This window comes from Lagopus muta, chromosome 6 (assembly GCF_023343835.1).
Source record: "Lagopus muta isolate bLagMut1 chromosome 6, bLagMut1 primary, whole genome shotgun sequence".
NCBI lineage: Eukaryota > Metazoa > Chordata > Aves > Galliformes > Phasianidae > Lagopus > Lagopus muta.
The window spans coordinates 21,342,914-21,365,508 of NC_064438.1; the positions used below are offsets into that span (position 1 = coordinate 21,342,914).

The 22,595-nt window shown below is 51.2% G+C and overlaps 1 long non-coding RNA gene across 2 annotated transcripts in view; it reads left to right on the forward strand.

Annotated features, from left to right (window-relative positions):
* Window positions 1-1,618: 1,618 nt before the first annotated feature.
* Window positions 1,619-22,595, forward strand: part of LOC125695207 (uncharacterized) — a 72,826-nt gene continuing 51,849 nt past the window's right edge. Inside the window, exons 1-2 of one of the 2 annotated variants that reach the window (XR_007377869.1) lie at window positions 1,619-1,743; window positions 19,213-19,274. This is a non-coding gene — a long non-coding RNA (uncharacterized LOC125695207). Of the gene's footprint in view, window positions 1,744-15,048; window positions 15,347-19,212; window positions 19,275-22,595 lie in introns of those variants that run through there. The other variant, XR_007377868.1, reaches the window with a different exon arrangement.

The window sequence follows — 22,595 nt, forward strand, 5'->3', positions numbered from 1 at the left end:
AGGGCCCGCGCCGCTGTCTGTGAATGTACCATCGCCGCGCATTACCGCCGCTCGGCTGCATTGTGTCCGTATGAATGGGGGTGACATGTGCTTGCCCACAGGTCCACGTGAGCGAGGTGGGGTGAGGAGGGAAGGATATTTTTAAAGCGAATCTAGAGGGAGAAAGCGGGAGCCGGGGCTCGGCGGCAATGTGAGCGCTATCCTAAAATAACCCCCGGCCCCCGCCCGGCCCTCCGCTCGGTACCGCCGCCCGGTTCGGGGGTCCCGCAGGGCCGACGCCGCCACCGCCCCCGGTCCCTCGCGGCCGCCCTTGGGCAGCGCACGCGGAGCTAAAAACGGAACGATGCAACACAAAAGATACCGCAGTCAGCTCGCGGGGACTATTTTTAGCTCAGCCGAGGGAAAGGAGGGGAGAGAGGGAGAGAGGAGCGAGGGAGAGGCAGCGCTCGGGCTGGCGGTCTAATTCGGGCTCTCTTTCCTCTCCCCCCTCTCTCCCCCCCCCCCTCCTCCCTTTTCTTTCTTTCTTTCTCTCCTTTTTTGATTCCATCAATGGTATTTTCCATACAATCCGATTTCCCCCCGCTTTGCCGGGAGGGGCAGGGTTGGGGGGGAGGGAGGGTTGGGGGGGGGGGGGGGGGAGGGCCGGGCTGAAGATTCTGGAGTTTTATGGCTCATTCCAGCTAGTGGCTCCTCTCTGCCAGCTGAATTAATTTGATACTATTTTTGAAAGTCAGTGTTTCTAAGGGAGACCTAATGACGCAATGACGTCAATGCAGGTCAATAGCACACACTGGAGGAACTGACTGTGCTGCCGGGAGCCAAGGGCTGCGCGCCCGCTCCCGCACCGCGGCTCCCGCACACGCAGCCCCAGCCCCGCGCACCCCCCTCCCCCCCCCCCCCCCCCCCCCCACACCCCCTATGAAAGAAAAAAAAAAACACCCCGGGGCTGCGCGCTCCCCACCCTTCTACGAAATAAAAATAAAAAAATGAAAAAAAAGCCCGACACGACGAGCCGAAACGTTCAAAGAGCGATGAGACGCAGTGCAGAGCGAGGCGCGCTACCTGCGTGCCGCCCACGGAGGCAGGCAGGGACACGCGTGTGCCCGCGCCCGCCGCGCCGGGCTATAAATAGCGGCGGGGGCGCGGACGGCGGGGGCGCGCGGGGCCGCGCTGTTCCGCCCGCGCGGGCACCGGGAGGTGCCGGGCCCGGCGGTGCGGGGGCGGCGCGTGGGCGGCTGGGCGGGGGGGGGCGCTCCGGCTTCGAGGCGGCTGCGAGCGCCAAGCGGGGTGCTGGTGGTGGATTTGGGTTTTTTTTTCTCCTCTTTTTTTTTTTTTTTCCTCCTCTTTTTTTTTTTTTTTTTTTTTTTTCCCTCCTCTTTTTTTTTTTTTTTTTTTTTTCGCTTGTTCTTTCTTTTCTTCTTCTTTTTTTTTTTTTTTCGCCTCTCTCCCGGCTGAGTGCAGCCACACATGACGCCAGCCCCCCAGCCCGCCACGCGCTAGTTCCCGGCCGGCCCTCCTCCCCCCCCCCCCCAACCTCCCCCCCCGGCCCCGTTCCCTAGAAATGCAGCCGAGGCGCGGGGAAGAGGGGACGCAGTTTTGGCGGGGGGGAAGAGATTCTTTTTGTTCTGATGGGGGACCGCTTCGGTTTGTTGTTTTCCTGTTTCTTTTCTTTTTGCTTTTTTTCCTTTATTTTTTCTTTTTTTTCCCCTTTGCACACAAAATAAGTGAAGAAGATGTGGCAAGGTAGGTTCCTCTGTGTGCGCGCGGGTGCGGGTGCCGGGTGTGCAGGTGTTTTGCTTTCGCCTTTCGCAAAGTTTCCCGATCCCGGCGCGAGATGCTTTGCAAGAAGCACTTTCCCTCCCGACGTGTGCTGCTGCCCGCCTGGTGCAAGCGTTGCGTCCCTCTCCGTGCAAAGAGCTCTCGTGTGCTGGATCCTGCCCTGCTCCTGCAGGGCTGCAGGAGGGAGCTGCGCGCTGGAGACCCCCCCCCCCCCCCCTCCTCCCCCGTCCACGCACAGACTTTTTGCAGGGGCCGCAACTTTCACTGGGGCACATTTGTGGGGTTGGGGGATGAGGGAGGGGATTGACTCGCTCGGGTAAGGAGCTCGCAGCTGGGATTTTGCCTCTTTTTGCAATCAAAGTCGGGAGCGTTGAAGCTTCAGGAGGATTGGAGGGAGTTGGCATTTTTTGTGTAGAGAATTCGGTACCTCTGGGAATGGGCTGCAAACCCACGGCGGGGGGCGCGGGCAGAATGATAGCAAAGTAAACGATGAGACAAACTAGCAATTAAAGTGATGCAAGAAAGTGAGAGGTTGTTACAAGCTCTAACCACCTGTAGAGGGAAATCTTTATACATAGTAATTTCTGATAGCTGATCTATAGAGAAACTAGAGAGGATGGCATGATCCAAACTTCGCTGTTCTGCAATGTGCAGCCCGAGCTGCTTGTTGAATTCCCGGGGGCCTGAGAACTGCAGAGCCTGGACATGGGGAGGACCTCGAGTTCAGCATCTGCTGAGCCTGTGCCTCCCGTGTGGCAGCAGCCAGCTGCAGTGCATGCTCTGCTTTCCTCTAGTGCTGCTGCACTCGGCATGGTTAGCAACAGCTGCCCTGCCTGCGAAGAGCAGGTGTGATTTATTGCTAATTTCAAGTGGGTTTCTTAATCTGGAAAAGCTGGATGGTCTTCACCGTCTGGGGGAGAAGGCACAAAGTGTTGCAAGATCAGGCTGCTCTGATTGATGGAGAGCCTTTCCCATCCCAGGACCCCTCTCTGCTCCTTTTGAACCAGAAGACCAATAAGTGGCACCGTGGGATGAGCAGTGCTGCAAGTGGTGTGCTCTGCCTGGTGTATGACCCTCCTGAAGAAGCTGAGGCACTTTGTAGAGCTGCACCTTGACCCTGCAGCTGGGACATGGGATCCCTGCAGGCAGATGAAGCAGCCCAGCCCCAGAAGGGGTCCAACTCACAGCTGCAGGGTGATGGCCAAATACCCTGAGGTGCGAGGTAATACTGGAAGCCAAAGCTGTGGGCTGCTCACAGCCATGAAGCGCAGAATGGTCAGGAATGAGATGGGGGCTGCAAAGCCCTCATCTCTACTTTTCCAGCATACTCCACCTTCAATCTATCTGTCCTCCAAGTATGGAAATGGTAAGTTAGCTCAGCCTCGAGTCACCTCTGCTATTGCCTGTTCACCCTTAGTCTGTCATTCGCACGTCCAGCTGAGAAAATATGAAAAACCCATGGTTTATCGCTGGGAATATTGATGCATACATCATTGGGGTCATCTGATTAGATGCTGCAGGAGCTGAAGCACCATGAGGCAGTGCTTCTCTTGCCTCTCTCATCTTTCCGCTGCAGAACTCCACAAGTGGAGTCCATCATATGGGAATGCTGTGTTGGGTCCAACCTGTACCTTCATAACATGCATTAGTCCTCTGATTCCTGGCTCAGTGGCCTATCTCATCTTGTGCTAAAAAAAAAAAAAAAGCAAATTGTTGTCAACCCTCGTTTTCTGAGGTTTGTTCTTCATCTGTTTTCTTCTCAAGCCCATCCTCAAATCCTCGGTTGATCTTGATATTGGAGTGTTCTGAAATGCCACAGGTATGGATGCCTTTGGGGGCTCCTCATGTGCTGCCTCAAATAAGCAATCTGTGGCAGGATGACTCTTTCTGATGAGTTTTCATTAACTCCTTTCACTTTGCCTTCTCTGGGAACTTCTGAGGTCTTACACATGGTCTTCTCAGTACAGACTCTCTCTGACCCAGATATTCTCACATCCACTTCACCTATGAGTCACAGCACTTTCTAGCCTACAATTATATTTGCATAGCTTGTGCAATAGAGGGAATTCTCCAGCTTGCACACAGCTCAGCTACCTTCCTGCAGTATTGCAGACGTTATTTCTTTTCCTGTCAGATGTAGAGGAACTTTCTGTTTTGAAAGAGCTAACTTCCTTTTCTTCTTCTCTGTCCTTTGACTCTACTTCCTTGTCCTTCTGGTTCAGCAATGAGTGGGACTAGAGCAACAAAGGATCTTCCCCTGAAAGGGCTTATCAAGGTTTAGATGTTTGTGCTGAAGGATATTCCTGATTAAGGTTCCCCCACCTTTGTGTGTTCTCTTGCTGTTCTGATTTCTCTGATAAGTGATACCACTTATCTCATTTGTGCTGCATAAGCTAATTCTAAAACGAAGTTTTTATTCAAGATGGTGAGAGTGTATGCCACCACGCAACATATTAAGTGTCAGAAGGACAGACTTTAAGATGAAAAAACCTGCATTTCTTCTCAGAGTATCTCTCTGGATTGTCTTAGCAGAAATAGCACAGTACCACTAGAGGTCTAGATGCAATCTTCTTCATAGTAAATGAGCACCTAAACCTGTACCTTCTTATGAAAATCCTTCAAGAGAGGCAACCCCACACTATTCCACACTCTGTAGGAATACAAAGCAACTCACTCTTTTATGCAGCTACATATGTAATAGAAGGACTTGACAAAACACCAGTACTGGTGATGTATTTTGATCTTTCATCAGGTGTTTCATGCTATTTTATGGCCATTGATCAATCAGGCTTCAGTGTTGTTAGATGTTGTACTTTGAGTGGATAAATGGATGACCAAAGTTTGTCATCTGGATGCACCTTTAGTTTCCAGGAAAAACAAAAACAACAACAACAAAAGAAGGTGAAAACAGCACAAGCCCAGAAAAGCTTTGGCAGAAGTATAGTCCTCTCTCAGTTTTCTTGTAGGCATCTCTGAAAGATGCTCTGAACTTTATTGACACCCATATGCTGTTGTCTTGCTGCCAGGTTAGCTCACCTCTGTCTTCCCATTTGAAAAACTAATACTAAAGATGAGCAGTTCCATTCATCCACGTACTCTGTGGAGTGTAACGGAGTACTTCCTATGCTCTATTACACTTGCCCCTCTTGAAACACCCTGATCAGAAACAAGAGCGTAGGATTGTCTCACCAATGTTTTGCACTGTATCTTTGTAAATCCTTGTTGTATAGAAGCTGCCATTTCTTCCACTTTAAGCTTCAGCACCATCTTCCTGATGACTGCTGGAATACAAAAAACCATGAGGCTGTACATCTTGGCCTGGCGACTCATGACTTTCCACATCAATGTTCTGTCCAACATCTCCTTCCTCCCAACTTGTATCTGTCTCTGATCTTATCAGAAACATCTGCAAGAGTGAGACACTTTTCTGCAGACACTCCACTTGATGTATCTGGAACTCTTCCAAAATGCAAAAGTCTCCATGTATCCTCAAGTACAAAATCACACCAGGATACCAAATATGTTCATCTGTTCTTCATGGAAGTCAGTCCTTGTCTGTGCTCTTTTGTTTGCATTGTAACCTCATGGATCAGGCATCATGTCTCATTCATTATTTTGTACAGCGTACACTCTACTGAGAGTGATCAAATAAAAATCTATCCTTACTGTTCTTTTCTCTCCTCCCTCCCTCCCCCGCCGTAAGGATAATTTATTTTAACACCCAAACCTCTGTTTTCAGCTGTTGGCTCCTCGCTAGAACATCCCATGTGGTTATTTTTTGATTCTGTGTTTGCATGGCATCCAACAGAACGAGAGCTAAATCTGTGATTGTCAAAACGTAATAATGCTCACACTTGAAAGTTTAACTGGTGACATGTGTTGCTAATGCAAGGAGCAATCAACTGATACAATATTAAAGTTTTTTTATTATTATTTTTAAAATTAAAATTACTAACTTTAGCTAAATACTCATTGTCAGTCTTGAACAACAGTTCAGGATAGCTTTTATATGCAAACCTTGAACTACCCAGAAAACCATTATATGGAACATAATTCAGACTCTGTATCTCTGTTCATATAGTCCTTACAATAATTGTAATTACTGCAAAAGCAGCACTGAAATGATGATCTGTGAGGGATTTGCAGAAGTGTGTGTTTCATCAGCTGGCTCTGCAACAGGCATTTATAGCAATTCCATAATAGCCTGCACTTCTCTGTCGCTCATCCATGGATCTGCAGCTATTCTAATACTCAGTAAGTTATGTATGATACTCACTTGCCCAACTGGCTCATGTGATGAGCTGAGTAAGTATTAATGCACATTTCCTGACATTAAGGAAATGTGGATGTAGCCACAGGTGCTACCCATCTCTCGCTTTGTTGTTTCCACCAATGATGGGACAACATGCAGAAGAACACTGTGATTTCACCACATGCGTGGTCATCTGTTGGCTTGGGTGGTTGAATATATGCAGTGCAGCAATGCTTTTGAAGACTGTCTTGAGGAACTACATTCTTCAGAGAACCTTTTTCTATTAATTTCATGGCACCTCCTGTCTTCTCAGTGATATCAGTGGCTGTTGCAGCTTTCTCTAGGGGACACAAGAAACATCTGCCTGTGTTATACATGTTTCCACTGCCATGTTCAATCAGATGAATTGCCTCCTTTCAATTAATGATCAAGTGTCACTATGTAATCTATGGCAGTAGTCATTTACAAGGCAAAGTAAGAGGAATTTAAGTGTTGTGTGTTTCTGTAGAGAAGATTCAGCAGCTGAGAAAACAAAAGCCATTGCTGTTTGGCCAGCTGGTCCTTCTGGGACTTCCAAAAGTTCTGTACACACTGATGGTTTGCCAGTCACAGTCAGGGAACCAGTGGCTTAATTTGTAAACTGTGCATAGCTGAGACAGCTTGAATCCAAGCAGAAACAGCTTGGATTTTGGTGCCATTTATAGGGCTGAACTTGCTATTAGCATGCAATGTATAAATGTTAACCAGTGATAAAAATAGATGTTCAGACAAGAAGTCATATGTAATTTAGGTCTTATGCACTATTCAGGTCTTAACTTTTCCTGGTGGTATTGGAATTCCATTTTGCCAGATGTTTCTGACTTACTGAATGAGGATTTCTGGAAGCTTGAGCTCTAGCTAGATAGGAATACCAGAACTTCTGAATGGTATAAATTTGAGATTTTTGTGCCCCAAAAGGTAAGTAGAGAAATGACAAATTCACCAGCCTGTCCTGGTTGGACTATCCATTGGAGTCTCTGGTTGAGTAGCAATTTTACATTGTAACTGTTGATAGCTAGACTGAATTGTGCTTTAAGGAAGGACAAATCAGGGGCAACAAAGTAGAAAAGAGCAGTATGTCTTGTTACAGGATCATCATAGGTCTGCTTAAGATCCTGTAAGGCCGTGTCTGGATAACTCCAGGTATCTTGTCTTGTATTTCACCTGATCACCTATGAAATGCAGCTGAGTGTCTTTGTTTCTTTGTTTCTTTTTTTCTTTTCTTTTTCTTTTTTTTTTTCCCCACCCAACCATCTTCTTCCTGGGGAAGAACTGGATTTTTTTTCCTTTCACTGGATCCTTTGGTTTCGTGTTCTATTATCCTAGTACATAAGTTCTTCCTAAATTACCTTAATATCACCCCCACCCCATGTGACATTCTCTCCCTCTGGCTATGATACTGGCTGGTTTTGAATTACAGGTTGACACAGATTTTTGGTATTTCTTCATTACTGTCCTCACTTTTTTTTTTTTTTGATCAGTACAAGATTCTGTATCATGCACCACACACTGTTGTTCTTGTTCATAACTCTTTAAGGTGGTTGCCAAATATGTCTACACATTGTGTTAAGGGTCATGGGTCTTATTAATGAAGGTTTCATTTCAAAGGCTAATGAAAATCAAGTCTTAGTGTAAAGGCTCATCAAATCTGCAGCTGAATTCCTCAAAGATTATGCTTCATGTATCTGAAGTATGATGTCTATTCACCATATTTCTTCCATAGGTTCAACTTTTATTAAAAGCTGTTATGATTTCCTTTTGATATAATCCTCAATATTGAGACTGTCATACTCTTTTTCTACTAGTTTCATTATGCTAATGGTTTTCTTCTTTTCATCCCCATTACACTGAGTAGTCCATCTCTAGGGTTTGATTTTGCAGCCATTGGAGGAAGATCCAGTTTCTGCCATTTCACATGTTATAGCTATTATGTTTCTTTGCAATATAAACAGAAAAACTAAAGACAACAAAGCAATCCAGGTATCAAAAACTGTTCAAGTCGATTGTTAATGCAATCTGTATGAGATGACATCAGAATGTGCGCACTTCTGTTTCGTTGGTTTCCTGGTCTGTGCATCCAGATTCTTCAAAAATTCCGTATAATGAGATCTCAAGTCTTAATCTTGATCTTCTGACACAGGTGAGATTTTCTTTACTACAATATTGCCCAGCCTCTCATTCTATTGTTGGAGGAAAAGCGCTCCCTTCCTTCTTGTGCTTCCTTGTGTGCTCTGATCTCTCTGATTACTTGTAATATTGCTGTCTTCTTACTGATGACTTTTATTGATTATCTCAATACTATAGATATCTTCAAGAACATCCTGGTTAGGTAAGTAGGTATCATCTTATATTCATTTTATAGGTGACTAAATCAAGCATGAAGCTCTTCACCTGAAATTTGAGGAGAACCTCAAAAATGCTAAAGGAATGAGCCTTTCAGCAAGAAATTTCAGATCAGTACTCATTGCAGCAAATTTGACTTCTGAAGAGGAATATCTCATATCTAGAGGAATATGCCAGTCCCTCGCTTCAGATAGCAACCATGTTTCTTCAGGTCCTATCACTACCTTAGACCTTGCCATCTGTCATAGGCAGTAGATTGCTGAAGGGATGTCACTAATTTATTTTCATTTCAATGCGATTCCTCTTTGCTCTGGGTGCTATGTGTTCCTGTAACAAGAGTTAACTAGCGTAAGTTATTGACTGCTCTGATACAGGGTGAATTTTATTCTGAAATCTGAGGGTTGCTGTAAGTTCCTAGTGGCACTTCACTCTTCGTTTCTGGCCTTCTTCTGTTCTCTTTACGTTTGGAATTTATCAGATGGCATTCGGCTGCCTGAGTGGAGTCCAAGAACAGACTATTTGTGAAAGTATATGGGGGTCAGAAGGATTTTTTTTTACCAGTTACCAGTCTGTAAATCAGTCCCTGGTTCACAGGTCAGCAGAACACCAAGGGCTGAGGAACCGAAACATGTTTAGGCTGTTTTACCCTCATTTTGTAGTCTTGATTGTAGCTATTCCTTGTCCTGAAGAGAGAAGGTGAAAGGCACTTTCTTATCCAAAATGAGTAAGAAATGGGACCTTAAACATGGTGAATTTAAAAAAAAAAAAAAAAAAAAAAAAAAAAAAGTGGCAAATGCCACTAAAATAGTTTTTACCTGCAGACTAAACTACTTTGTAACTGATAGATTATGGTTGTTCTGAGCAAGAATTTTGTGCCAGCCAACACTTTACTGTCAATAGTAACAGTATTATCCCCACTAGTATCCCCATGTGTGCCACTGTCCACTAGGGCGAAGTATGGAAGGGAAACTTCTAAGGGTGAAGATAGGCCAATATGCAGATCCCACACGTTAGAGGTGGGGCTGCTCCCTTTGGCACCCCAGTAGCTCTGGGCAGTGCACTATTGCTGTCAGGCACGGCACCACTTTGTCCAGGATCCGCAGTATTATTTTTTGGTGGAGGAAATAGTACAGGAGCTTCTGCTTTCGTTAAGACTTTGCTGGTAGGGAGTTTAAATTGTTTAGAAACAAGAAGATTGTTGGATAACTAAAATATCAAAATTGAAGATAAAGTTTCCCTTTTGTGCTCCTAATGAGTAGAAATGGGAGGCTGTTGGGTAGATGACTGCCAAACATTCTTTCCAGTTTGGATGGTTTCCAATTATTTATTTAAGTCAGAGATTCCCTAGGCACTGGACATGGCTTCCACCTTGCTTTTCGTAGGAGGCAAGCAGGACAGGAGACAGGCCTGCTGGGATGATGAGGACATGCTTGGGTGGAGAAGTGAGGAGAGTAAATGGAGAAATGAGATGAGTTGATAAAATTGAGGCTGTGAGGTGATACTACAGCTTCCAGAAAGGCATTCCAAACCGTGTGGTAGGAAGATTAATTAGTCCTTTCATTAACGTGGGAGAGTTTAGAATATCAAACACTTGTGGGGCTCCAGAGAGAAGCTCGGGAGATAGGGTTCCTGGCTGAGGAGTAGGCACAGGGCTCCTGAGGCCCAGGAGATGCACAGCTTCCCCGTGGGCCCACTCCAGGTCATGCCAACAGAATCATCCCTTGTATTTGCACCTTTTCTTTTGCATCAGAGAAGAGCTGGGGCTGGCCAGCCTTCTTCTGTTCATATTCACAGAGGTGACCACTACACAGAAGTGCAAAGCAACCAGTTTGTGTGAGGGCAAGAAGAGAGAGAACATGGCTGCACCCTTCCCTCCCTCCACAGCATACTAAGGCTCTCGAAGGTCTAAGTGTCAAAAGAAAGTTTGGATGTGCATGTCTGCATCCTTAAGCTCCTGTATGGCCTAACATTTTTGTTCATCCAGGATGAACTGCACTGCAGCTCCTCAGAGTAGGTATGTTCTACAGCTGGCTCCTGGGAGTCTTTAGGGGACAAGATCTGACCTTGGCGTAAGGGCTAGCCCTGTTGAAATATTTCTTCCTGTTCTCTCTGGTTTCTGGGCTACAACTACTGGGCCAGTTTCCCATGGCAAAACCATGGGTTGGACTGTGTCTCATTCCAGGTCTGAAGTGTAACATCTCTCCCAGTCCTGTGGACGGGTTTGTTGCTGACGTGTGGATGATGATGCGTATGGTTGCATCTAATGCATTGCATATGGTTATTTGAATGGCCCCTCAACCTCCTTTAGCCTCATGGTGCCATGCTGTGCCCCCTATACAGGTGTGGTTCCCCCTCCCCAGGCGCCTCCCTGTCAGGGGCAGTCATGACAACAGCACCGTCTGGTTTTGAGAGAGAGGGAGAGACAGCCTTACTTCACTGATTGCAGCTTATTGACATTAGGAAATTCATTGTCTGCAAAAGAAGTTGGTAATAATTAAGTGAGTTAATAAATAAGGAGTGTGTGTTTACAGATTAGACAGTAAATAACTCATGGGTTTTTTGGTTGCCCTGACATTTTGCTTCTGCTGTTGCACAGGGTGTGACACGGGTTAGTGGTGGCAATGGTGGTGGGGCATCCCTGGCCCTCACCTGGGGAAGGGACAGTCCCCACCACCTCAGTGTACCTCAGGGCTCGCCATGTGTCTGCCTGCGTCCCCAGGGGCGGGGAGCTTGGTTAATGCTTTTAGTGCCATTTTCCAACAAATGAGAGAGAGGTTTAAAAATAGTAACAGCCCCTTGCGCTTGACTTTTTTTAGGCATTTTGAGAAATAGCTGCATCCTTTTGTCTGTGAGACGGAGAAGATGACCTGCTCATAGAGGTCCTCCTTAGCTCCTGTGGGGCTGTGCGGGTGGCCCCACTCCTCTCCCCAGCTGTGTGTGTTAACTGTCCCCTCTGCACACACTTAGTGGCAAGACAGGTCGTTTCAGGGATGTGTTTTGCTTAATGGGAGCTGGGAAAGGTGTGGTGCATAAAGGAAATACCTCTCCTTGCCGGATAAACCCTGCATTTGTCAGCAAGACATTTCCCTTTTGTCTAAATGTTGCTGATGCCCCACGGTATAGGGGCAGGGGGCTCAGGGGCGCGAGTGCATGTCGGTGTGTGCCACTGTGCAAGATCAGGTTGAGCCATTTGCGTACAGACTGGAGCAGCATTATAATTTTTAATTGCTATTTCATTTGTTATTCTCTCCCTTTCCCCCACCCCTCTCTCTGTATAATCTGGATCATTGCTCTCTGTAGCTGATTCCGTGGGAGACCAAGCAGAGTGCGTGGGTGCAGAATATAGAAAGCCAGAGCCATAGAATCTGTTATTTGCGTCATTCTAGGAGACGGGGCTGTTTGCCTGACAAATATACAGAATTAATCCTGGTTTTATCAATATCTGTCTTTTGCTACAGTAGCCAAATACAAGTGTAAGGTGGTGGGGGTGCGAGCTGCTGCCTTTCAGATTGGGGGGGTTGGGGAGAGGGGATGTTAAATTATATTCATCCTGCCCCCCTCCCCCCAATGCTGCTTGCATTGCAAATATTAAAAACCTGAGGTTTTTGTTCAATTGTTTTGTTTTTTTTTTTTTTTCATAGCCATACCCGAGGAGGGGGGGGGGTACTTTTTCTTGCAGTGTCTGGCTATGCAGATTGCTTTCTCTCTGTACTTCTGCATGGGCTCTGTGTGTGTGTGTGTGTGTGTGTGTGTGTGTGTGTTGAGAAATACCTCCCTATCCCCAGCGCAAAAGATTCCACCCCCCCCTTACAAACACACATTTTCACCCTCCCTCTCTTTCCCCTCCCTCCCCCCCCCCCCGAATTTTTGTGCAACTGCACTGAAAGCTGCACACCACAAATATGGGGCTTGCTAATTAACTCTTTTCCTCGAATTGAAGTGCCTTTCTGCAAGCACAAAGCTCCGAGCACAGACATCTTTTATGATGAACTAGTGCCTCTGAAGAGGAGAATCTGAACGTGACGTCAATAGCTGATAACTGACGCAGCCTTGCAAAGGAGTCTCAGGCTGGCTCCTTGCAGCCTGCAAGCCCTAATGATTCTATTTTTTCCTCAGTCCCCCCTCGTAGTGAATTACTAGAACGCAAACACATACACACACACACCCTTTTTTCATATCTATATATATTTATAGATCCTTTATTCTCCAAACAAAGGATTATATTTTTTTAAGGGGAAGAAAGGCAGGGGGCGAGGAGGAGAGAATTAAAAAAACAAAAAACCCACAACCCTTCTTTGTGCTGGGTGCAATTCACCGTATGAAGCCACCTCACTCTCATGGCAAAGCAAGCATCCCTGCCTGAAACCCACGTTTGTGCACAATGGCAAAGTGGTGCATGGTGCTTGTTGTGTTTTCTCCTAAGCCCACTTTGCAAAGACACTGCAAGAAGAAAGACACAGTAATGCTTGCAAGGCAACAGGCAGAGAGACAGACTCAGTACAACTGTGGAATAGGGGTTTGTGCAATAGGACAGCACGGAAGGCGGTCAGTTGATGGTTTTTTTGTGGATTATTTATTTATTTATTTATTTTATTTTCTGCAATGATGCACCTAAAGCAACAGTGGATGGTGGTGCAGAAAGAAGCCGGGGAAGGGGGATGCGTGGCTGTGTGCAGGGGGGGGGAGTATGGGAGGGGGTGCAGACTTAATGCACATTTAATGTTTTGGACGTAGCGTTCCAGCGAAATGCCTTTGTGTGTGGATTTTTTCCCCAGTACCTGCTAAAAATAGCATCAGGGTTTTGATCGCGTTCCAGAAATAGACAGAGGGTTGCACTTGTATAAAAAGCGAGCGCGGGTGGAAGAAAACCTGGACATCACCGCAGTATTTTTTTCCAACTCCTGTCTGGAAATTAATTGTTGGATTCCCCCCACCCCCCGATCCTCGCCCCCCCTCCCACCCCCCCCCCCCCCCGCCCCCTCCCCTACCCGAGGAGTTCCCGCTCGGTAAGTAGCGATCTTTCCTGTGCATGCTGCAGCCAGCGGCCGTGAGTCTCGTCTTTCCTTTCTGCATGCTCGGATCCCTCTGTTTTCCTCCCTTTCTACTTTTCTTTAAAGCGAGGGGGCTCCGCTCGTCTCCGTAACGCATTTGCTGCATGCACGGAGCCCGGAGACAGGGAATTCTTGCAGAAAGGGGAATCACCCTGTCGGTAAATCTCTGAATCAATAGCGAGCTGCAACTCTCGCTCTCTCTCTGTCGGCGCTAGCGAGCCCCTCTGCCGCCCGCCCGCCCCCCGTTCGGCTGCACTCGGGGGGGCGCGGCGGGGCCGGGCGGGGGGCGCGGGCCGAGCGCCGCGAGGGGCCGCCGCCGGGCGCTGTCCGCTCCCCGGTGCTGAAACCGCCGCCGCCGCCGCCGCCGCCGCCGCCGCAGGGGGGTATGGGGGGGTCGGCCCGGTCCCGCAGCCGCGGGGGCCGAGGGAGCCGCTCCCGCGGCGGTGTCCCCGCGCCCGTGCGCGCCGCCGCCGCCCTTCCCGCCCGTGCGTTTGAAAGAGCTGTACCTGATGATGGTGCTCCGCAAAATAGGAGGCTATAGGTTGCTTTATTTGGACTCACCCCTTCTCCTCCCACCTCGTTTCTCCCCGCTAAGCGCTCACACATTCTGCGGATCGTGTGTGCGCGGGTGTCTGCTTTTATTATCGCCCGTCCTTCGCGTCCTTAGGCAGATAGATCCTCGGCCGAACGAGAGGCGCGGGGACGAGCTGCAGGGTCACGGCGCCGCAGGCCCGCAGCGGGGCCGGCACGGCGGGCATCCCAGGCAGTCCCTGCCCTCCCCGCATCGCGGCACCGCTCCGGAGCCGCCGAGAAGGGAGGAGGCTCCGCCGCAGCCAGAGCCCTGCAGGGGTGGGAGAGGTACAGGCAGACAATAGCCGCGGCGGCAGCTCCCGCTGTGCGCGCTTAGCCGTCGCCTCACGGTACGAGCGAGCTTAGAAAATGGTGCACCTACCGCACAAAGCCCGGCACCGCCGGCGGATCCTGCAGACAATGCCGCGCTGCGGCCGCGGCCGCGGGCACACAAAGCGCCGCTCCTCGCGCCGAGCCCCGCGGAGCCGCACCGCGGCACTCCGCCCACGGGCGCCCTGAATGTAGGAACCGAACCGTCCCTTTCCCGAGCGCGCGTGGTCGTATTTACAAACCGATCCGTTCCCGGTTTGTTTGGTTGGGGTTTAAAGGAAAAAAGCCCTTACAGCACGTGCAGCCAATCGTCGGAACTCGGAAACAGTGGCTCTGTGAAACAGCGATTAGAGCCCAGCAGTGCCCTCCCTCTGCCCCCCGCCTCCCAGCCCTCCCCTCCCGACCGCCGCTCTCCGGCACAATGCATGAGATTACCCTTAACTGGATCCTATTAAATAATTCAATGGTGGCGGTGTAATTTTGGTTGGAAACTGCACGGATTTCCAAGTCGTGACTGTAAAAGTGAGTAATGTGCTCTGGCTGCGTCATGGCTCCAGTCACAGATGGTTCCAAACTGAGGAGAAATCGTGACTTCGACTTGAGACGTCCCCTTCTCCACGAGCAGCGCGGCCAATCACCGCGCCGTCGGGGGCACCGGACCGCTCCCGCGCCGCGCTCCGCGTGTGTGCGCGTGCGGCCGTGTGCCGCTCCGCGTGCGCGCGCGGTGCCATCCTCAACAAGTTGCAGGAGGGGAAGGGAGAGGAGGGGTTAATCCCGGGGAATCTTCTGCACCTAGCGAGATCGTGACCCTCCCACACAGTACAGTAACTTATATACATACCTGGAGGAAGGGACGCTTCGCTTTTGGGCTTTCTAAAAAAAAAACAACAACAACAACAAAAAACCAAAAAAAAAAAAAACCAGTGCTTGGTGATCGGGCACGCGGCGCGGGACCGCCGAAGCGGCCGGGAGGCAGCGCCAGGTAAGTACCGGGCTCCGCCGCCCCGTGCCGCCGCCCTGCCCGCCGCTCCGCAGCTCGGCTAACGGGGCCGGGGGGCGCGGGGCGCTCGGGGCAGGCGGCGGCGCCGCTCGCGGGTCCCTTCTGCGGAGCGGGGCGAACCGCCAACTTCTGAGTTGCGGCCGAGGTGCGAGGTTCCCCCCCGAGCCCCGCGGATCTCCCTTCCCCGTGTCGCGCGTGAGCCCGGCGGGACGCGGCGTGGGCGCGCGTTCGCCTTTCCGCCGCCACCCGCAGGCACCGTCGGGCCGCTCTCTTCCCGCGGGGCTGGCAGCGGGGAGCTCCGGAGTTGGGTGCCGCGTCCCGGAAACTTTTCGGAACTGGACGTCCCCGTTCCCGCTGGCGGCGGGGGACGGAGGCTCGCGACCTCGGGCGGTGCAAGGGGAGGCGGCGTCCCGGGCTCCCCTTTCCCGCCCCGGGAGAGTCGCCCCCGGGGGCTGCCCGGGGCCGGGGGCGGCACGCTGCCGTGCCGAGCGCCCGCCGCAGGTCCCCGTGTCCCCGGCTGCCCGCCGCGAGGTGGCGGCGGCCCGGGGCGCCCCCGTCGGGGCGAGCGGCGGCTCCGCAGCGGGGTCCCCCGACGGCGGGGCGGCTGCGTGCCTCCGCGGAGCCCCTCGGGCAGGGTAGGGCAGGGATGGCGAGGAGAGGGCTGGGGGGTCCCGGCCGCGCTCTCGAACGCGCCGTGGTCGTGGATTTGGCGAATAATTAGCCACGGAGATGCTTCTTTTTATTTTTTTTATTTTTTTTCCCCCCTTCTCGCTCTCCCCCTCCTCTCTCCCGCCTCTCCCCCTTTCGGGAAGAAAAAAAAAAAAAAGAAAAAAAAAAAAAAAAGGCAGAAATAGGCAATGTGAGGCGCCGCCTGATTGGTGGGTGACGATTTTAGCCCGCACCAATGAGCTGCCCGCCTGCTCTCTATTTATTTAGCGCTCAGGGGGAAGAGTTTTCTCTTTACGCAGCGCCTGTGCCCAGCGCCGGAGCCTCCGCGCGGAGCGGGGCCGCGGACACGCCGCGCTCCGCCACGCTCCCGCGGCCCCGGCCCCGCCGGGGGGTGACGGCCCCCCCCCGCCGCCTCGCCCTGCCTCGCCTCGCCCGGGGCCGCGGGGCTCGGAGCGGCGCTCGGTGGGGATGGGGGTGGGGACCCAGCGTGGCGGGGATGGCGGAGCGATCGCCCGTGGGTCCGCTGGATGGTGTGGCGGCGGCCGGCCGATGGATGTGGGAAGCCGCGGCAGACTTTGTCCTTCGCGAATCTTTTTGCGGTCTGGGCTTGCTGTACATAACTGCCTACCCGGGAAGCCCTTACCCCAAAAAGCATTCGCGGAGGGCGCATTCGCCGAAGGAGCAGCAGCTGCGATCGCCGAGCCTTGGACTTACCTAGACTCTGTGGGCTTTTATTATTAATTCCTGGCACCTCTCCCTCTTCCCCATCCAGCCCCCCCCCCCCCCCCCCTCCCACCCCCCACCCTTCCGTGCTGTGCGTATATATCTGTGTGTAGTGATAGAGGGAGCGATGTAGTGGCAGAAATAAACACCCTTTCCCCCTTCCCATCCCGCTCGGTCCCCCCGGGCGGTCAGGCACCCACCGCCGCTTCTCGCCGAACTTTTTAATCGACTTTTGCCTATCGGAGCAGATCACACCTTGATTCGGATAACTGTATGGTCGCTTTTATTTCATTAATGGAAAAATAAAAATAGAATAAAACTTCCGAAAAGTTCTCCGCCCCTCACCTTTCTCCCCCTCCCCTCCCGCCAGGGCATCTCCGTATTTAAAAAATACGGGAGTCCTGGCTGGGCGAGATCAATTCATAAGGAAAAAAAAAAAAAAAAAAAAAAAAAAAAAAGAAAAAAAAATCTTCGGAGCGATTCATTAAACGCTCCGTAATCGGGAGCCTCGGCTTCTTCCGAGGTGGGGAGGGTGGGATTTGCCGGGATCGCCCCATAAATAATAGGGAGGGAGGAGAGGGGGAGGCGCGCGGAGCCGCGGCGGTTTGGGGGAGCCCCCAGTTCGCGGGAGCTGCACCAGGCAGGCGCTGCCAAAGGCGCCTCCCTCCCCCTGCCCACTTCCAACCCGATTTTGAGCAACTTGCAGCCCGGCGATCGCCCCGATCACTCTTTCCCTAAAAGCTAGTGCCCCCGAAAAGGGTAAAACAGGCGGAATCCGGGGAAAACCCCGCCGAGGCTCCGCTTTTGGACGAGGTGATTGCGAGCGAGCAGAGCAGCATCAGCACCAGCTTTCTGGTTCTGAAACTGCCTTGTGCGTGCACACAGCTCTGAGAGCATCTCAGGCAGTTGTTGGGGAAGCTGCATTCTCCCTCCCTTTGCAGTAATTACCAGCCCGGTTCCGTGGGCAAGAAATAAACAACAAAAAGAGCCCCTCCCTGCCTGCCGCCCCCCAAAAGAGCGAGAGATTAAAAGCGTTTCTGTCCGTGCCGATCAGCCTCGTGAAAGAGACAAGAGCTGAGCAGCAAGTTGGGAGCGGAGCGGCCGCTCGACGCGACACAGGGGCCTATGGTTCCACCGTCTGGGAAAGAAAAAGGGGTGGGGGGGCGAGCGACCGTCGGGGCTGCCCGGAGCCGGCAATGCTCTCCTCCTCGCTGCCCTGCCGCCGGCACGGAGGGAGATCCGCCGGGAAAGGGCTGAGCTGGCAGTTCAGGGAAGCCTGCAGTGGAGAGATCGGGCGAGGACCACGGTCGGGGCTAAGAGTTAATATTTCTCGAGAGATAAAAGAGATTTTGAAGACCTGCCTGCACTTTAGAAAAGAGTAAAAGGCTGTCGAAGGGGTGAGCAGGGAAAGGAGGCAAAGGAAAAGCACCTTGTCGCTCCCCTTCCTCCCTTCCTTCTCGTTCAGGACACGTAGCTCGAGCACTAGCTGCCTTGATGAAAACAGAGGTGGAAGGGTCACGATATCTTTCAAGTAGACTTGCATTTTCATAATAATTTATCCTCTCCTATTTAAGAAAAAAAAAAAGTGTTTGTCCTTCCCACTAGCCAGCAAACCTTCTTGCAGGGGTTTTATTCATGTGAGCATATTTTAAAGGGAGAGACAAGGTACTAGAGGTAACTTGGGGGAAAAAAAAAAAGTGATGAGAGGAATCAGCCAAGCTGAGGCTAAAGCAGCATCCCCTCTTCTTCCTGCCTCACCCCTTAGAGGACTGAAACCAGGGGTGGTCTGAGTGGGGGGGCAGCTCGAGAGCGAGTGGAGCTGCAGCCTCGCCGGCTCCACGTCTCTCTACCTTGGCAGCCAACTGTTGCTGCCATGCTGAGGACCGCTGCTGCTGGGGCGGTTGCGTTGGCCGCTCCTCTCTGCTCGGGGGCAGCTCCCGGCCCGGCTCCCGACGCCGCCACCCCGCGGGGCGCTTCCCCCGCCCGTACCGGCTTTCCCTCCCGCCGCCTTCTTCCCCAAAGGTTCCCAAACGCGGCAGCACAGCGATCCGCGGCCGTCGCCCCGGCTCGCCGCCGCCCCTGCCCTGCAGAACAGACCCCCTCCGCTTCCACCCCGTCGGGGCCGCCCTGAGGGAGGCCCCGGCTCCTCCGCACTGCAGTATTGCGGCCTCCTCCTCCAGCCGAGGCTCCCGGGACTGGGCTGGTCTCCCTCGACGTTTCTGCGGGATTCCCCGGGCCGGAGTTCCCTGCCCTCGGGGCTGCAGCTGGAGCAGAGCTCGCATGTACCCCGCGGAGACAGGAACGCGCCTTCACCTTGGAGCGTCGGGGCTGCCGTCCGGGAGCCGGCCGCAGGCTGTGCCCCACGTGTGGCAGCGTGCGTGTGCCCGTGCGTGTGCGAGGTGCGAGGCCGCTGCCTCCGCCTGCTAACCCTCCTTTCTCTCTGCCCTTCCCCTCAGGTGTGGCCGTGCCGTCGGGGCCGAGGAAGCCGTGGAGCCGCGGGAGCAGCAGCCCGCACCAGGTGAGAGCAGCGCCGCACCGGGCTCCCCTCGGCCCAGTCCCGGCAGGGGAGGTTGGGGAACACGGCCAGGGGCGGCCGGGCCTATCTCTCCCCTTTGACCCCAGTCCAAGTGACAGCCCGCACTGCAGCAGCACTGGGCATCTCGCCCCGAGTTTCCCCACCCTGTCAGGGCACAGGCAGCCCCTCCAGATCCAGCTGCCCACTCCTGGCCGAACGTGGCCCGGCCACAAGCAGGATAGAGAGAGGGTGAGCAGAGGAGGCCCCAAAGGAAGGGAAATCAGCAGAAGTTAGGTGTCCCTGCTATGCTGTCACACTGATTTCAAGAGAACCTATCGTTGTTAGCAGGTGGGGAAGGGAAAAGTTAGAAGGCTTGGGTTAAAATCTCCATTTCCGCGTTATCTTTCCTTCTTTATTTATTAGTTACGTTCTCTTCTGCTCCAGAATTGCATGTGCCGTCCAACATATGCTGCTCTCGTAGATGTAGTCGTGTAGGCTTGTTGTTTTTTTTTTTTTCCTTCTCACGTCCATGATCTCTGACACAGCTCTGCAGTTCTCTGGCTACCACTGCAGCCGTGAGGTAGGAGAAGGAGAGGCAAAGCAATTACCAGCAGTGCCTTAGAAATAAGGAGCCCTCCTCCCAGTGAGGCAGAGGAATGTATGCCACTTCGGTCTGTTTGGTGGCAGCCTTACAATCCTGTTTCCGAATGTGGACAGTAGAGGAAGGGGGAATATACTCCTGTCATAACATTAAAAGTTTATAGATAACTAACTAGAAAAAAAACTCTTTACAATATTTACAATATTTTGAATTTTATTATGTGAGTAGCTATGATACGCAGGAAAGCCTTTAATGAGAAGTCCATCTCCGTTGGTTCATTTTGGCACCCAATTTCTGGAAGGCTCTCGGGTTCTTTGTGCAGTTTGCTGTAAACCAACAATGACGTTGTCCCTCACAGCTGCCAGGAGGATGGATGCCTCCAGAGGTGGGGGGCTGGCTTGGCTTCTGCGTGGCACAAGCCATGCACTTCTAAGGCACCCCTCAGCTTTGCAGTGCTTCATGTCGGCTCGCTCACCGCCAACATAGACAGGCTGCTTATTGAAAAGAAGGCAGGAGAGCGGCTCCTCGTCGTGCAGGATGGAAAGGCCTGTTAGGTCCTCTGGCACGCAGCATCTCCTGAGCAGCATCCAATCTCCCCCCAAAGAGATCGTATCAGATATTAAACCACTACTGCTCTTGAGGTTTTCTGAAAGGTCACGGCAGACTTTGCTAGGAGCGTGGGGTCAGCATGCGTTAATTTACGTCTGTTACTGCACTTAATACAATTATGTAAAGGCTAAGGGCCTATGAATAGAATTGCTGCTTAAGGCCTCGGAGCCTCCTATATTCCTGTCAGTGAGGGACTAAGAAATACCTCCAACCATCTGTAAAAAATTGATTTGTGAGTACGGGCCTCATGAAATAATGATTAACACCGTTATCCTCCCCTCTTGCCTCCCTCCCCTAATTTTTATTAGCATTCAGGTCTTTTACAGATCATCCACACGTCGGTTCTCATTCTTTCTCTTACAAATCTTTTGCCACAAACACGTTTGGATCTCATATTTGTGTGAGCATTTTGGTATGCTGCCATCTCACTTCTGGCTGCAGAGACCACTCTAATACGGGACACTCAGAAGTTAACTTTTATCTTTACTGTTACATTTTCAGGCACGTTCTGTGGTGGTTGTTTGCATAGTTTTTAATACTTATGCACTTGCTGGATAGTAGTTTTCAGATATAGGTTTTGCAAGGTTTTTTTTCCACAAACGTCTCTTTTGCCAATACTGTTAGTTACACTCCAGCTTTAGTGGGGCTATGCTCGTTTTGGTGCTGTTCTTTCTTTTTTTCTTTTTCTCTCAAAATGATAAGAAGTTAGTGCTTCTCTCTCTCTCTCTACTTTTTTTTTTATTTTTTTTTTCCTTTTCTCTCTTGTATTCCAGGAGGGTCTTAGGGAATGCCAAGCAGCGTTTGTTAACTCACTGGCAATACACACACAAGTTTTTTGCTAAAACATTCCTGTTATGATTATTACCTGTTAGCATGACCACTGGCACTGCTCTGCAAACTTGTAATGCAGTCAGCAGCTCTTGCAGCACGCCTAGCTGCCACTGCATTTATCTACAGCAGGGAGCGTAAGAGTGAAAACCCTGATGAAGCCTAATTAGCTGTAGAGGTGGTAGGAAACTTCAGCAGATTTGTGTTACAGCAGACACAGTAAGCAGTTCGGGGGAAAATATGGAGTGTAGAGTGATGAAACTTCAGAGAGGAGCACCAGAGCAGCCAGACTGACAGAGAAAGGCTGAAGTGAGGCTTGTGCTCTTTCGCTTCAGCATTCTTTGGTAAATACAATCAATTCTCAGGGAAGAGATGCATGTGGACCTGCAGCAGCATCAGTAGACATTGTTTGGAACAGAGAGGAGAGGAAGTTGCAGCTGATTTAAATACAGGCGATTTTTCCATGTAAGTGACCAAGAACCTCTGAGAACAGAACACAAGGCACAGGGTTGGCCGCACACACGTGCTTGCATACATGTTGACGCAATACATAAGTATGTGTACATAAAGTTGTTGTGGTTTTTTTTAGTGTTTTATTTTAATTACAGGTAGTCAAGCTTCCTAATTTGTAGAAGAGAGTTGCAAAAGCCATTCCTGTGAAAATCTGAATCCCCACTTAAAAGTAAGAAGTGCCACTTTTATTTCATAGCGTATTTGGTGCTGTCGTTAGGCTGGGTTTGGAAGGACAATAGAAGATGCTTGACTAATTATGGCATTTGCATGTGGAGAAATGCGTCACGCTAACAGCATGACACGAGCCTCACTCACAGCATAGCTCTGCTGCCTCAGGAGAATCCCTGGGGTCAGCACACACCGTCCGCTTCCTGTGGCTCCATGCGACTCAGGTGGCTCCCCATGAGTGCTCCTGTCCCCGTGTGGGTGGCCAGAGGCCAAGCCATGAGCAGGATGACGAGGCACACAGTGACACGCAGATAGTGCCTGTGCTGGTCACTGGGATGCAGCAGGAACCTCCTCAGGAGGGAAGAGGTTATTGCCTTGAGTCCAGGCAGAGGCGAAGCATGAGCCCCGTGTTTGTGTGATGCTATGCTGGTGGCAGTAGCCTCCACACCACGTCCTCCATCTCCAGTGCTCGTCCTCTGAATTTGACAGATACCTCTTTTCCACCAGGGCTCCTGGCCGTGTCACCGCGGTTCGGTGTCTCAGGGGGTGGGCCTACCAAGTTGGCCACCTCGCTACCCACCGGTGGCTTTGAGAGGGGATAGTCA